Source organism: Macrobrachium nipponense, chromosome 13 (genome assembly GCF_015104395.2).
Source record: "Macrobrachium nipponense isolate FS-2020 chromosome 13, ASM1510439v2, whole genome shotgun sequence".
Classification (NCBI taxonomy): domain Eukaryota; kingdom Metazoa; phylum Arthropoda; class Malacostraca; order Decapoda; family Palaemonidae; genus Macrobrachium; species Macrobrachium nipponense.
Window position 1 is genome coordinate 43,267,394 of NC_087206.1, and position 7,500 is coordinate 43,274,893.

The 7,500-nt window shown below is 37.1% G+C and overlaps 1 pseudogene; it reads left to right on the forward strand.

The window, feature by feature from the left end:
- Positions 1–7,500, forward strand: part of LOC135225764 (uncharacterized) — an 86,242-nt pseudogene that overhangs the window by 3,647 nt on the left and 75,095 nt on the right.

Below are 7,500 nucleotides of genomic sequence, written 5' to 3' on the forward strand. Positions count from 1 at the left end.
GCGTTGTCACGATATTCACATTTGCTGAAATTGGCTGATGTGCGCTAGACCTGCCAGTCTGCTCATTGTTAAATGGGATCTTTCCTAGATAGTGACTCCCGGCAAAGTTCGGGGTTCGTTATCTACGACTTATATTTCTTTGGAGTCATTATCTTTATGACAGTTACAGTATTTTGTTTATGTTTTTACGGTCATCCCTTGTACTAAACACGCTGCAAAGGGGGATACATACCGGGTTAAAACCCTTTGGTCACTTGAAGGGAAACATCCGTTAAGTGAACTGATCACAATATTCTATACCATCTTTCCAGTTTTTCTTTCAAAATAACTAGAAAAGACTACAGGTTCCGTGTCGGATTCTAATGTCTTATGGCCAACCATGGCGCCTTACTCTCACATTGGAGATCATATTGGTGATAAAGGCAATGTAGAGCAAAACCTTACTGAGATCAGTGACGAAATGATAGAATACTTCCAAAGAGGACTCAAGAAGACACGACTTGTTATTCTGATCAGGTCCTCTTTTAGGTCAACTTGGTTTATCATTAACTAAAGTTTTCCGCCAATTTGAGTGCAAAAATATTTTGTTTGTATAATTAGCATGTTGTGGAAGGTTGACCAAAATCGAGAACCTCTGGAAACGGGTTACGTGCTCGCCTACCGATTCGGTAAGCGCGAGTTCAATTCCCCGCTCTCCCAACGTGGAATTGGATGAATTTATTTCTGGTGGTTAGAAATTTATTTCTCGATATAATGTGGTTCGGATGCCACAATAAGCTGTAGGTCCAGTTGCGAGGTAACCAACGTAAAAAGATATCTAATCCTTCTGACCAGCCCTAGGAGAGCTGTTAATCAGCTCAGTGGTCTGGCAAAACTAAGATATACTTAACCTTTCTGGAAACGGGTACAAGGTAAAAGATGCCCTCCTCCACCCCTGATGAGGTACCTGTCAACATCACGGTCAGGTAGGATGCTGTACTATTATAGTTCAGTCAGAACAGGACAGTTTTTCGTCTGTCATTCGTCACAGCAACTGGATATTGTTGTCATTAGCTGGATGTTCTATGTTGCCGCCATGCTGATCTCAGGGTCACCTATGACCTTATCGGTGAGCTAGTTTAACCTCTCTCGATATAAAGGAAATTCCATCGTAGGGCGTCTCCCTGGAAATTGATGACTGCAAATATTTGCTCGCCTCCAATATAATACCACCCTCAGCAACAACAACATTTTCTATTAATAATAAGGGCTGTTTATTAAGTCAGAAATGATTCTCCAAATTTCTTTTCTTACACATTCATATTTTCTGGTTTTGATGCACGATATTTAACGGAGATAAAAATTTCAATAACGTTTCTACATTGAGCATCCGGAATAAACGCCGAATCTACGATGGATTTGGTGTACTTGAGATCACTTGGGTGGAGGGGGGGGGGGGGGGATCGGGGCTGGGGTTGGTTTCACTTTACAGAATTATATGAACATTATCCCATTATATGTTGATTAAAACAATTTTTCAGGAATATGTGGTTCATAAAGGTCTTCTTGCGCTAGAATTCTTTAAAAAAAAAGGCCTTTTATAAGCGTAAATTCCCCCAAATATTCAAATGATATTCGTTCAGGCTTCACAGGGAGGATTTCACTTATCCAGATCCAGATAAGACCATAACCCTCAGCATTGACCTAGATCAAAGCAGATGCGGATTCCGTTAAAATGATATCAGTCGGAGGCAATCACTTAAAAAATAGAAAATGAACGATGTAAATTTCAAAACGAGATTTCATCTAGTACAGCAATCAATAGGAGTTGCGTCACCATCGGCAGAAGAACATCAGTGTGCAACAGGTAACATAAATAGGTCACCCGATGGAAGCAGCAGACGCCTTTCCAGTAATGTCAGTCCTGTAACTTTCTGCAAGCAAATACATTTCCTTTATGAAAATAATTTTGGAGTATCTGTATGTATATCAAGTTCATGTTTCCAACAACGACAACAACAAGAAGAAAATTCGCAGTTCAAAATGGAATGATGTAATACAAAGGTAACGTTTTTATACTTAAGGATAAACGAAAAGTTCATTGGAAGAATAAGATAAAGGAATTTTACATATAAATCTCTGTAAAAGGACGTAATCAAGTGAGAAAACCCTTCATTTGACATGATCCTCCAATTCTGAATTATCATGCGCAGAATTGGGTAAGAAATAACGTGCGATGCATCTGGTGTTTACGACGTTTTCACCTGAATCTCTTAATCACGCTTATGGTCGTTGATGAACGTCGATACGATAGCGTGCGTGACAATGGCGCTAAATTATCGTAATAAAAGGGTTTTGGCGAAGTGGGGGAGCTGGTTGCGTAAGCACCATACCCTCGAGGAAGGTTAAGTCAGTGTTATTGAGCTGAGACTTATGGAAGTGTGGGAAAATGACCAAGGATGGAGTTGGCGTTTTTCATTTTTCGAAAGCCGAAAAGCCTCCACTTCGCGCAAGTGTGTAAAGTTATCCATCAATTTTTCGTAACACCTAAGCCTAAGGCCGTGACAAAGTAAAGACAGACTGATCAGTACGAGTTTGGAGGAAGAAAAAAACATGTTACTCGTCAAGTATGCAGTTTCAGCCGGGCCCATCTCGCTACCTAGTCCGTGTCTACAGTTAGCTATAAAAAGTCGTAGTTTTTGTCTTATAAATAGCATTCCTAGTGCCGTTCTTATTGCCATTATTAATTTTCTTTGAATTCTGAAAAAGACAGTAAGTCACTTCTGATCAGCGATACTACTACATCTGCAACCATGACCACTATTATTTGAATTCCATAGCCGTTTACATGGAACAATTAATATACTAAAAAAGGGAAAAACATAAAGATCAGTTTATTCTTTTAGCTGCAGGTAGCAGTGTCTTACCAACAAATGCTGTGAAAATGCAATTTTTTTCGCAAACAAGAGATAATTGCGTTCAAATACAAATAAGATTAAACCTAATTTCACAAAATATCCTCAGGAAATGAGTAAATGTTTCTTAGAGCAAAACTGTCCTGAAATCTGAAAGTACCGTAACTTTTGCTTGCCTTTGAATTCACTTGATAACAAAAGGTAACAAGACATAATCTATTGAACACGATAACCTTTGTCTCGAACTATTAAGTGGTCGAAAATTATGAACTCCGAAATGAATTTCAGGTGGTTTAAGGTCAGATTTTCTCTGAATATTTCGCTATCCTGGAAGTCATGTTCAGGATTAGGTTTATTTGTAGAAACCTATAGATTAAAATGAATACACAAAATAAAAAATGAAAAAATCTTAGCATTATTGACGTGTTTACAAAAACTACACAGAGGAAAAAAAAAAAAAAAGACTACAAGCCACTTTTCGTCATTCTTAGTCAATGGAGTGAGATGGATCTAGGCCACAGTCGGTTAAGAGATCCAGAATTTGGCGAATCTGGTTCCTGGTACATACTAAAGAAGAATTGATTTATCTCCGTCGGCGAGAATTTCTACTGGAATGAGATTGATCTTTCATTCAAAGAAGATATTAGTCTCAAAGTTCAAGAATTACACGTAACATAACCCATTCCAGTTTACAGTTAGACTGTAGCTGGTCTTATGTGAGTATTCTAAAGATTCCGCTGAGTATCAGACATTTCAGTTTTAGGATTTCAGCATGAAAATTGCTATCCGGAAACGTGCTAAATAGATTTAAAAAAAGAGGAGCAATAATAACAGGAAACTACGTGAAACTGTGCTCGCTAAAGATGAAACGGAGTCAACTTTGTAAAGATATTTACAGGTACAGAACTGAAGCACAGGCAACGCCATGCAAGCATATGCACGGGAAGAAAGCAGCTGATGGCTGCTGATACAGAAGAGAGACATTTGGAACACAGTTGGAAACAAAAGTATGGAAAGAAGTAATGTTATGTTTGTTGAAAGAGATTTAAGTCATAGAGATAATCGAGATCACCTTTCAATGACGCACAGTCTAGGTATATTTCCTATAGGATATTTTCCGAAACATTAGGAAAAACAAAACGTTCCCTGCAGCTCGAGAGAGAGAGAGAGAGAGAGAGAGAGAGAGAGAGAGAGAGAGCTTGACTTATGAGAGCAGAATAGGATAACGGATTCTCAGGGAATGACTCTGTGCCGATCACATTTTCATAATGGAAAAATTACAATCAAATTATCAGGTGACATGTAATAAAGGAGTTTTTTAATTATAAAAGTGCCGTTGTAATCATTAGGAAAACGCTCCTGAAACGACGACAATTCAGCTGAAGGTAATGGCAAAGCAGTGGAACAAAGATTTGTGTAACTTAAGAACTTGAGCACCTAATGTGGTCTGCAAAGTGAAATGGCTGAGAAAAGCAAATATTTCATATGAAGCGAAACTCTGAGTTATTTCATCGAAATAGTCTGGAAGTAATCTGAAGAAATCAAGGCTTCAAAAAGTTATTGTATCATGGGAAGAAATAACTGTTATGTCATCACCTAGGGTACAAGTAGAAAAGTTGTTTTTGTAAAAGAAGACTAATTCCGGTTGTTCCGTAGATTCCTAATGAGGAGGGTCGTAACACCTCTACAAAGAGTGCTTTATAACTTTGAAAATAGCAAAACTTGAAACGGGAGAGAGTGGATGTAACGAAAGTATATTTGCTCTACAGCAATCGAGGGAAATAGGTTACTGAGCTACAAAAGTTCCTTTAGCTTCAGAACTGGTTACAAAAAGTAAAAGTAGCTGGAAGGCTTGAGGACGACACTTGGCATTTTAGTATCATACGTAAGGGCAAAGGTAGAATTCGGTGTTCAGATCTCACATAGTTTTTCATGTTTTAATTCAGATTTATGAGACTAAATAAGCTGAAGGTCTCCTCAGAACCAGGATCCTCTCTAACAAAACTCAGAAACTGTAAAGAAACTTCACAATTCTTTCATAATGCTTGTCAGATCGTGGATATGTAAATCATAGGAGTGAAGATGCTACAGAATAAAAGCATCGGCAGTCAGTAGGAGGTTTAACGAAAAGGTGTTGGGATATTTTAAGGACAATTTGAAATAAGTTTCTTCAACAAACTATCTTTCAAATTGTCATCAAGATACTGAAACCTAAGGAGTTGTGGCAGTATTAATATAGGCCCAAGCTCCCACTTTCAGTCATAGGTACGAAAGTTAAATTGGGAGGTCTGAAAGAGATAACTATTGACAACTGAACTTCAGTCAGAAGTGTAGAAAGAGAAGGTTAAAGTGCATACTGACAGTCTGCGCTGCATAGTTGCTGATAAGGAAATTGATAATGAATCGTTGTCCACATGTATGAGTAGTGTATCCTTTCCCTTCCATGGTGTCCTGTCAGAAGTGCTAAGAGGGTCATCTTCAAGGTGGGCGTATTTAAGTGTCGAGTAATAACTTCTCAGTTTCAAAACTGATTCTACAATAAAGCCTATGATGCTGATGAAATAAAAAGAATAGTATTTAAAAACCTTCCCCACTTCCCGCCTCCTATCTCATGATTAAGTCCTGATATGTAATCTGAATAAGTATTCCAAACTCTCTCTAAAGGATTTTAAACAACTCTTTATATATATTATCTTAGTATATATTTATATATATATATATATATATATATATATATATATATATATATATATATATATTCTTGTCTTTGTTTTTGAATGTTCTATGTCTGTTTATTTAATATGAGTTATATATTATAGTTATAAAATCACAATAATTATGTTAACATCTTCGGTTTCAGTGCTTAGAAAATTCCATCTTTGAAAAGTTTGAAAAGTGTCGAGAAGCTGTCTGTAAAAGTCTTTTACACCAGATGAACAATTTACTTGGGAATATTAGGAAGAGCTCTCTCTCTCTCTTCTCTTCTCGTCTCTTCTCCTCTCTCTTCTGCTTTATCGACAATTCTCGTCCTAGTCCACTTTGGAGTCTCCGACATTCTCAGGAGATTGAATTATCAATATTGATGGACCCGTCAGGTACCATCTCCGCTTAAAGAATCAGATCCTTTTATGTGTTACTTGTTTTATTTTATTCTGTTTCCCCTTTTTTTTATAGGAAACTTAAGAGTTAATTCATTTCCAACATTATATCTAGTTTATTTGCCTAGTCCTTGGAGTTGTTCGTAAGGGTGAAATTGGCTTTTTCACAAAATGATAAGAATGACCACGAAGTAGTCTGAGCGTCTTCTGAATAATAGAAGTGTCAAAGGTACAAGAGAATGAATAAGGAACGTGTTTGGCACTAGGATATTACACCAGATCCCTTTCTTACTCCAGTTAATAATTGAAAGGGCAACCTTTTCGGAAATCTTATCAATATCTTAAATTTTCCGCTAAGACTAGGTGTTTGGAATGTGATCACTATTATTCGTGTAATTCTTTTTATTGTCTTTCATTTACTGCAGTTCAGAATGTTCCTCAATATTTCTAAGAAAAAGATAATTTTGTTGGCCCTGTAAAACACAATTAACCTTACTTTCACACCAGGTAGTTTTCAAATAGTTTGGCGTGAGGGCCCGTCTGCATCATTGAGTGGATAGACAAGAACGCTTTTCCCCTTTTGTTTTGGTTGTCGATGAGCATCGTCAAATTCCACAGAAAAATAACAGTTTTACTCATCATGTTTTAGTTTTCTGTTAAAGAAAACGACTGTGATAGCTTTGTCTGTCCGTCCGAACTGTTTCTGTCTGCACTTTATCTCTCAGCTCTCAGACCTAAAGAAACGACTGAGGATAGAGAGCTGCAAATTGATATGTTAAGCATCCACTCTCCAATCATCAAACATACCAAATTGCAGCCCTCTGGCCTTCGCAGATGTTAGTCTATTTAACGGTAAAATTAGCCATAATCGTGCTTCTGGCGACGATATAGGACAGGCTACCACCGGGCCGTAGTTATTTTCATAGGCCGCGGCTCACACAGCATTATACCAAGACCACCGAATGATAGATCTATTTTCAGTGACCGTGATCGTACGCTGTACAGAAAACTCTTCGGCGCATTTTTTACTTGTTTCTTTGTGGAAACTTTTGTAACACTGATCTTATCTATGACTTGATACTGAGGGTCACTAAACTATAGTGAACTATGTACTAGAAAATTTTTTTTACGGTTATTCTGGTGATAGCAAATATCAGTGGGGACAAAGAACCAGAAAAGGTGGGACACAAATGAGGTATAGGTAAATAAATATGTCTCCATTACGCTTATTTCCTCTGATTTTGCTCGTTTGGTTTGCTGATAATCAGAGCTCTACATGGCAATTAAGTAAAGTAAGTTCCATTTCTCTTCAATACATAATAGTAGTACACACACCACACACACATACGTTCATTACATTCATATATCATATTTATATGTACGTATGTACACACACTCACACACAACAAACACACACACACACACACACACACACACACACACATATATATATATATATTATATATATATACATATATATATATATATATATATATATATATATATAT